Below are 9,305 nucleotides of genomic sequence, written 5' to 3'. Positions count from 1 at the left end.
CCTGGGGGCGCCCCTGGGCGGGGGGTGCGCTGCCGGAGGGGGGTCTCCAGGGCAGTTGCACCCGGTTTGCAGACGTGTAGATGGGCCGCCATGGCTTCCTGGTGGCATCGATCTCAGATCGGTGGCCTTCTCGCCAAGGGCTGGTCGGGAATACTTGTGGAAACACCAAACTGGAGCACCAGCGTGCCACAGCTCTGCGCAGCCGCCCCTCCCACCATCACCACCACCATCACCACCACCTTGCACACGCACTTCCCTTCTGCTTTGGCACCGCGGTTGCTGTGTGACCCACGGCATCGCCGCCTTCCTTCAGGCGGTGGCCGCTGCCCAGACTCCAGGAGAGGGCAGGGCCGGTGCTGCCCCGTGCTGTCCTCAATCCGTAACGTGCGCCGCGCCGGGGAATAAACAACGGGGGGGACGCAGATTTGCTGAGCGGTTTACGTGGGAAAAGCATCTCCTCCGACCGTGTTATAAATCCCTCAGTAGTAACTGGTTTCACAGGCAAATGGGTCTGGCAACCTGCCAGGCGCTTCATCTATTTTGAATTTCACTAATTCAATGGCTGGCGAAGCCCGAAAACAAGCCCTGCAGAGAGACGTTCCCCACAAACACCATGGGGTTCGAAGCAGCCTCCTCCCTCCTCTGCGAGGCAGCTCCTAATATTATGTAAAAATGCAAATAATGTCCACGCGAAGCTGCAGAGCCGTAAGTGCCCGGAACAGAGCTCCAGCGAGGAATAACCCGTTGCTCCTGGATGTGTGAATCACAGGCACAAGCAGTTTGGTTTACAAGCGTTTGCGGCGCAATGTGTGCTCAGCGGCCGTAAAGGGCCCTTTACGCCGGGGCTGTGCCGCGCCGCGCTAACGAAGAGCGTGCCAGGAGGGCAATCCAGGCAGACCGCGGTAATTTCCCTCGCTGCTCCTGAGCACTTGGAGAGTTCGCGAAACTTAAACGCCGGTAAGAGCTGCCCATCGACTCCTCGGCTGAAGGAGCCCGGGAGGGATTTGGGAATCGCTGCCCTCCTGGAGCGTGAGCGTGTATTAGTGCTTTGTGCGTGCCAGGCAGGAGAGGGACGGGGACAGGGATGGGGACGGGGACGGGGACGGGAGGGGTGCCAGGGAGGTGGCACACACCCGCAGCCTGGGGACAGCCCTGGCCAGGGCACGGTGCCGGTGCCGGTGGTGCGTGGGGCTCACCGGGGAGCAGAGACCCCTCTCCCAGACTGAGCCCCACTGGTCCCAGTTGCCTGAGGGAGTGGGATGATGAGGGAAATGGACTCAGGGGATCTGTGATCCCAAAGCCTTCAGCCGTAACTCTCTCTCCTCTTCCCAGGTTCCGCCTTCACGTTTCCCTGCCGCTCTCCCTGGCCGAATCCCGCCAGCCTGGAGCCCTCTCGCACCACGGCATGGCCTATGGTGTGCTGGGGCCGGTGTGGCTCCCGGGCCCGGGGGCCACCACGCCGTCACCCTGGGAAGGTGCTGGGCACCAGGAGGGCCGAGGTGCCCCACGCAGCCCGTGGCGGACTGACGGTGGGAGCCGGAGCATGGCCAGAAGCAGGAAAGCCTGCGGCGCTGCGGGGCGGGAGCCCGCGGCAGCGGTGGGGGACAGAGCTCTGCCCCGGCCCCACCGCCCCCCCGAGCCCTTCTCCAGCCACCTCCTGGGATGGGGACAGGCAGCAGCGCAGGCACTGCCCTTCCCTGGCTCGGCGCCTGCTTCTCCCACATCGCCGCCAACCGGAGACTTCCCTCCTGCCCACGCCGGCGGTGGCTCCCGGTGCCAAGGACCCTCCTGCGGCCGGCGCCTGGGGCGGCATCCTCGTCTTGGACCTGGCTCAGCGACACGCACAGGGCACGGGCTTTGTGTGCACGTGGCTGTGGGGAGAAGGGCTTTCATCAGCACGGGAGCCTGAAATAACTTGGCCGTTCCAAGATGCTCCAAGAGGCGCTGTGGCTGGAGGAGCCACGGCCCCGCTGCAAAGCATCCTCCCGTCTCGGGGCTAAAATAAAAACCGTCGGGGCAGCCCGGGCAGGGGGAGGAGCGCTCGCTGGGGGGACTGGGCTGCATCCTCGCCAGGCAGCGGCCGGGCTGGGCAGGGAGAGTGCCACCGGCCCCGCCACCGGCGTGGACGTCCCTTCTCCTCTCGCCCCGCTTCCCCGCCAGCACCCGGCCACCGGTGCCGGAGCTGAGCAGACGGAGGAGTGACATTTGTGTGAAGTGCTGTGGGGAGGGAAGAGAGATGTATAAATCAGGGCTCCTCACCAGCACGGAGATGCTGCGAGTTCATTAGGCTAATTTGTCACTTAGAGCTAAACTCTGTGCGCTGGGTGTCAGGAAGGGGCTGGCTGCCTCTGACCCCCGGGTGCCGGCAAGTCAGCCGCGCTGCAGAAATCATGTGTTTGTTGACATTTTTTTAAATGGAAAGCTTAAGGACTGTTATTATGCTGCGCAAAATTATTTCAGCAGCCCTTTGAACTGCTAAGCTATTCTCTGGGAATCTCAGCGCCGGGGATGACAACGTGGTAATTTATGCCAGCAGCTCTCGCTCACTCTTGAGCCCACGGAGAGGACTGCTGGCGCAGCTCCGCGCCCCTCGTCACGCAGTGCTGGGGCACCAGCTTCTTCACCTGAGATACGGGGAGCGGGGGGAAGAGTTGCCCTCCCGCATTTCATCAAGTCGTGGCTTCTTCAGGTCCTTCCCATCCTGGAAAGGGTGCGGAGCAGCGCGAGGCACAACAGCATTTTTGGTATCGGGGACCTGCGTCTGCAAGGAGCTTCTCCGAGGCCACCAAACCCCGGTGGCCGCTCCAGCCCCGCAGCAGGCGAAGCAGCCAGCGAGGATAACGGCACAGCCTGGAAAAGACACACCAGCTTTCCGTGGGGGGAGGCTGCCCACTGCCTCGTCTCCCAGCGCAAGAGCTCGTGGATTTGCTTTCTTCACAAATGATTTTGCTGCTCCGGGAAGCTACAGTCTCTTTCGGGTAGCCACGAGCAGCCCGGCGTGGTCCCAGCCAAAGCGTGGCGAAGTGACACAGTGCTCACCGTGCTCGCCAGGGCCACCATGACGTGGGGGTTTCCAGGCCGGGGACGCATCCCCCGGCAGCCCTAGCCGCGATGGGCAGCTGCTGTTATGGTGGGGACAGCCCTGCTCTTCCCTGGGGACAGCCCTGCTCTTCCCTGGGGACAGCCCTGCTCTTCCCTGGGGACACCAGCCCTGTGGTGCATCCCACTGCTGTGGGTGCTGTGCGTCCCCTCAGGTCTGCGTGTCCCTGCCGGCCTCAGCCATCCCCAGGGCCACCCTGCTCTGCTAGGACCATGGCACGGTGTCTGCCCAGCCCAGCAAGAGCACCAGGTAGCTGGGCACAGCCAAAAGTTGTGCCCATCCCATGGTGACGTCAGGCAGAAGGGAGAGGCACTGAGCACCCCGCCGTGGCACCCCAAGCCACTGCAGCACCCCGAGCTCTGCCCATTGGGCTGGGGGAGAACGTGCAGTTCGGGGCTCCCCGGGTCAAGAAGGACTGGGAACTGCTGGAGAGGGTCCAGCAAAGGGCTACGGAGATGCTGAGGGGACTGGAGCATCTCTCTGCTGAGGAAAGGCTGAGGGACGTGGGGCTGTTCAGTCTGGAGAGGAGAAGACTGAGGGGGATCTCCTCAACGCTGATCAATCCTTCAAGGGAGGTGCCGGGGGGATGGGACCAGTCTGTTTCCAGTGGTGCCCAGTGACAGGACAAGAGGGACCGGGCACAAAGGTGACCGTAGGAGGTTCCATCTCAGCCTGAGGAGGGCCTTCTCTGCTGTGAGGGCGGCAGAGCAGTGGCACAGGCTGCCCAGAGAGGTGGGGGAGTCTCCCCCTCTGGAGCCATCCCAAACCCGCCTGGACGCCGTCCTGTGCCACTGCTGGAGGTGCCCCTGCTCTGGCGGGGGGTGGGATGGGGGAGCTCCAGAGGGCCCTGCCAGACCCCACCAGTCTGGGATGCTGGCATTCTGTAATTCTGTGAACAGAGTCCTGAGTGTGAAAACTGCAGTTTCCTGGGACATTTGAAGCCAGAGTGACAACAGTGAACTTTTATGGAGGACCGCAGGGAGCTGCTGCGGGGATGGGCGCCGTGCCGCTGCTGGCAGTCGGTGTCGAGAGCAGCACCGCGCTGCGCTCCCCCCGCTGCCGCAGGAAGGCTCACTTATTGCAGATACAGCAGTGATTTGGTAACTGAATGTTATTTTTAGGCATTTCTGAGACAAACTGGAGTGTTTTACAAGCCTCTCAATGTATTACAGCTAAAATGTACTTTATATATTTGTGTGATCCGGTACTTCGCAGGCCAGGGGTCCCTGCTGTTACATACAATATTTGCTGCATGATAGACACAACGACGCTGAAAGCTCCCCTGAAAATCACAGCTGCAGACTTTTAAAAACATTTCCTGTCCCTACAGGTACAAAGTATTCTCAGGTACAAACATCCCCACTCACCCTGTGCCTGACTTTATTACTCCGCGGTTGGCTGGCGGTTCCCGCGCTGCGGCTCACGGCACTGCCCGCCGACCGGCACCCCCAGCCCCACACCGGGGCATCCCCGGGGAAGCACCCCGCATCCCTGGGGGAGCTGCCTACATCCCTAGGGAAGCACCCTGCCTCCCTTGCAAAGCACCCCACGTCACTGGGGGAGAACCCTGCATCCCCAGGGAAGCACCCCATGTCCCAGGGGAGCGCCCCACATCCCACGGGAGCATCCCAGCACATGGCAGCCCGCGGCGGCTGGGCAGGGAGCAGCCCTGGCCGTGGCTTCAGGGCCGGGAAGGAGGGACACGGGACCCTCTGGCACCGGGAACGAGTGGTGGGTGATGGTGGCAGGTCTCGCCGGCAGCTTGTGCCCCCAGGGCGCGCATGGCACAGGCTCACGCCAGGGCGGGTGAAGAGCATCGCACCCCCTCGCGCTGGAGCTCTTCTGCGCGCTGCCGTGCAGTGCCCGCGGCTCATCCCCCCTGGGGGAAAAGGACGTGGTGCAGAGCAGGGCAACAACGCGTGCAAACCTCAACCCACCTGGTTATGGCCAGGGAGGGGGATGCCCTGCAGTGACCTCCTCGCCGTTGTCCCCCCTCCCTTCCAGCCCGTCCGGGTGCTGCTGGCAGCGCTGAGCCTCTGTTACACCTCCCGCAGGCAGAGGATTAGATATTACAGAGCTGCATCATTTGCGGGTGTCTACGGGCTCCTTTGCATATCAGAGCCCGTAAGGACCAGCTGGAGCGGCAGATGGGAGCTGGAAGGAGAACGGGCAGCCCTGAGCCGTGGCTGAACCGGGCATCGTCCCAGGGTGGAGAACGGACAGAATAAACGGAAGAACTCAGTAATACTTACTGCAGATTTCCTGGTTAGGGTTCATTTTTTCCCTTCGCATATGTAGATACCATCAGTATTCGGGAGCAGTGAGGGCAGGTTTGCCGTCACTTGCCACCACGGGGCGGTGGCACCCCGGGCTGTCCCTTGGCCCCTGCAAGGGGTCCCTGGGGGCGCAGCCAAAACCAGGCTCTTTGTGGGCTGCTTTGCTTGTGCCACCGGTAGTGAAACACTCTCATAGTGTTAAGCCAGGATGGAAAAAAATCCTAATAACTGCCCGTTTGCCATGTGCCTGGCAGGACACTTGCGCTGGAGCCAAGGTTTCTGGGGGCCACCCTCTGCCCTGCCTCGGGAGTAGGGGGGCTCGGGGCCCTAACACCCCCGTGCACTGGCTGAGCACGTCGGGGCGGGATGAGGGACAGCCTGTTCGGTGGCCCCGCTGTAAGGCTGAGACACGAAACGTTGATGTTGGTGCTGTGGGCACGGCTCCGTCCCAGAGCATCCCCCAGAGCGGGGACGGAGGATGCTCCCGTGGGACCACACAGCTCTGCAGCCCGGACAGCAGAGTTGGGTAACACACCGTATTTATTGGTTGAACCTCAGGGCACGGAGACGCTGGTGCAGGAGAGCTGACAAGTCAAACCCCCCGTTCGGTCCGGCAGTAACGAACTGGCCACCACTGGCACGAACCACATAGAGTATCTCAAGTTGGAACAGAACCCGTAAGCATCACCGGCTGCTGCAGGAGCAAATGCAGCCGTGCAGCTTCGCCGTCCTACCTCGTCCTCAAGCAGAACCAGGGCACACGTGCGGCAGCGCGAGGAGCGGTGGAGCATCTTCCCCAGCTTCCAGTGCTGGCTCTGGACTCCCTGGCAGTGACAGGACAGTTGTGAGCAGAAATCCCCATTTCTGGTTCTGTGGGATATTTAGAAAATCCACCGGCACTGCCAGCACAGCCAGCGAAGCGTGAGTCACTCCTGGGTACGTTTCACAAGCAGGAGGACTAAAATCACACTTTCGTATCTCAGTTTTGTCAGCAGTACGATGGAGCATTCTAGGTGCTTGGGCATGTGCTGCAGGAAAAGACAGCTCTTGGCAAACAAGCAGATAATGCTCAAGTGATATCAGGCGCCTGCAAAAACCCGGAGCTGGGTCTCCTTCAAGGTGCCTGTGCGCCTCCTTTGTGCCTGCCTGGCCGCTGCTGCTCTCGGCAGCGTGGGATCCCAGTGGGATTCCCCATCTCTCCGTGGGGACACGCGTGGCAGCTCTTGCCATCCTGCAGAGTGAGGCTAAAGCTGCCCCTTTACCCACCCCGAGCACGTGGCACGGTGACATTTGCAGATGGAATAGCTCTGCACCTTTTCCCTTATTAGGCTTCAGAGTTAACACCACACTTGGTGGAAGGGGAAGGGCTCGTCCTACTCCAAACTGCGGCCACAGGGACACGAGATTACTTTCCTTAAGTGGAGATTTAAAGCGGAGCCGCTCTCCCCGGTCCCCTGACTGGCAGCCGGGGATCCCGGTCCCGAGCATCTCCCACGCAGGGAGGCAGAGGCAGGGAGACGGGGAATAAACCCAGCTTTAAACCCTTCCCTGAGCCTGGCTCTCCGAAGGAGGAGTGTGCTACTTTCTGTTCTCTAATTAAACTAATATTGCATCTTTCTAGCGAAGAACGAGTAAACAAACAATTAAACACTTGATGAGGTGTTAAATGCGACACCGGCAGGAAGAGGGAAGGAGCTGCGTAACAGAGCCCGGCTCTGCCTGTGGGGCCGGCGGTGGGGCAGCCCCCGAGAGCTGTGTGTGTACGAAGGGGGGGTGAGCGTGTGCGTGGGTGAACACGTGTACGTGCACACGTGTGGGTGTGCGTGTGGAAAGCCCATGGCCTCATCTGACCAGCACTCGGAAAAGGTGGAGCTGCCCCAGGCGGGCAGGGGGTCTGGCACATCTCTGGCAAACAGCATCCTCCCAGTCCCAGCAGGCTCACACACATCCCCAAAATAAGATATTTATATACACATTTATATAAAAGAGCTTTTTTTTCCCCTGATTCACTGCTTCCACAAAAGGCTGAAGAGGGCTCCAATCCTTCCACCCGCCTCTCAAGAGCACGCCAGACCTTTATTCAGCAACACTAAAAGCAGATCTGGCAAAGTCTATTTTTGCCATCCCCCTGGACAATTTCAAAAACCCATCTCTGCTCTCAGACAGAGCTGGGAGGAAAAAAATCGGCAAAGCTCTGCCTGGAGCCCGCCCGCACGCCGGGCAGTGCCGACCCGGAGGACGCGGGCTGCTCCACGGCGCTGCCGGCTGCCCACGGGGATGAGGTGCAAAAGCAGAGCCCAAGCATCCTTCCTTGGGACGTGCCCAGAGGGCCATGCCCGGGCCGGGGCTGGGAGCCGGCGCTGAGCCCGCAGCCCCCGGCGCACGTGGAGGGGCAGCACTGCGGTCCGGGCTCCTGCTGAGCCCCCTTTTCGCAGCCTGACCTGGGACGGGCAGCCTTTCAAGGCTGCGGTGAAACCTCTGGTGCAACCAATTTGGAGGGCGGCCCTGCACGCTCAGCGTAGCAAAACTGCTCACGTTCAGACACCCAAAAATTAAGATCAGGGTTTTCCAGCCCCGTCCAAGCCAGGGACAGACAGGCTGCATTAATGCAGCAGATTTTGGCAGGTACCAGGGAGAAGCTTTGCGGACGGCAGCCGCTGAGCCAGGTCGCGGTGAGCGCGGCGTGCGCGCGCGCTGGCACAGAAGGTGCTGAGCAGCATGGCTGGATCACCTTGGACAATCCGTCCCGGGGCTGGACACACCGTGCCCGGGCACGTAATCCCCATGGCCACCGGGATTAGCCCGGGAAAGCAAGGCCAGCACGCTGCCGCGGGTGCTGCTGGAAACAGCCCTGCCTGGGGGAGCGTCTGGCTAATGTTGTCATACGCTTTAGCCCGTCTCTAATTAAGAATTTAATAGCCGAATCTCTGGAAGCAATTAATTACTTCTTGTCATGGAGAAACTCTTTCTCCCTCCCTCTCCCTCTCTCCCAGTAGATTTGGAAGACGACAAAGCACTCCTGCATCTGCTAAGAGGCGACGGTTTAAGGAGGCGCAGGAGCCACAGGACTTGGTTTGAGTGGGTGAAACGAGCCCTGATAGCAGCAAATGCTATAAATACGCCAGACAACGCGGGCGGCTGTGGGCAGGACATGGGTGTCATTCACTAAACCAGTTAGTTCCCCACTTGCTGCGTGGCAAACACCCACCGATCGGCTCCGCATTAGCTGCTTATGTGGGCGGGCGGGATTATCCGCACCAAGGGCACGGCGGGGATGCCCACCGCCACGGCGTGCTCCTCCCGCATCCCTCCCAACGCCGCGCTGCAGCCAGGGCCTCCGCCAGCAGGAACGAGCGCCCGGCGATGCTGTTTGTCAGGCAGAGCGCCCCGCTTCCACCAGCGCCGGGCCCGAGCAGCCTGCCGGGGTAATTACCCCGCTGTGTGATTAGTGCTGCAAGAGGGCAGGGCTTTCCCGCGGCACCCCGGCGCACTCGGGGAGGAAAGCGGGGTGAGCTGCTGGCTGCCCAGGCGGGATGGAAGGACAGACCGTCCCCGAGAGCAGGATGCTGGTGCAGGGGCACAAACATCTCCCATCTCCTGGGATGGAGAAGGTCCAGCAGCCGGGGCCGGATTCCTTCCGGGCGCCTCGTGCAGCCCTGTGGGGAGCAGCAGCTCTCCCTGCGCACAGCAGCCCGTGGCAGGGGGAGATCCGGGGGGACAGGGATCGCCCCCACCCCTGCGGGAGCTGCAGCTCCAGAGATGGAGGTTCAGGGCAGCCGGAGAAGCATCCCAGGATCAGACAGCATCACCCTCATCGCCCACGGCACACGGGGAGCCCGGCAGGCTGTGGGAAGTCCCGCTCCCTCGAGCTGCGGGGATGGGGTAATTCAGCTTTCCCACACGGGGCTGTCCCCCCTGCCCAGCCCGGA

This window comes from Charadrius vociferus, unplaced genomic scaffold (assembly GCF_000708025.1).
Source record: "Charadrius vociferus isolate BGI_N301 unplaced genomic scaffold, ASM70802v2 scaffold623, whole genome shotgun sequence".
In the NCBI taxonomy this organism is placed as follows: Eukaryota; Metazoa; Chordata; class Aves; order Charadriiformes; family Charadriidae; genus Charadrius; species Charadrius vociferus.
Note: the sequence above shows the minus strand (reverse complement) of the source record.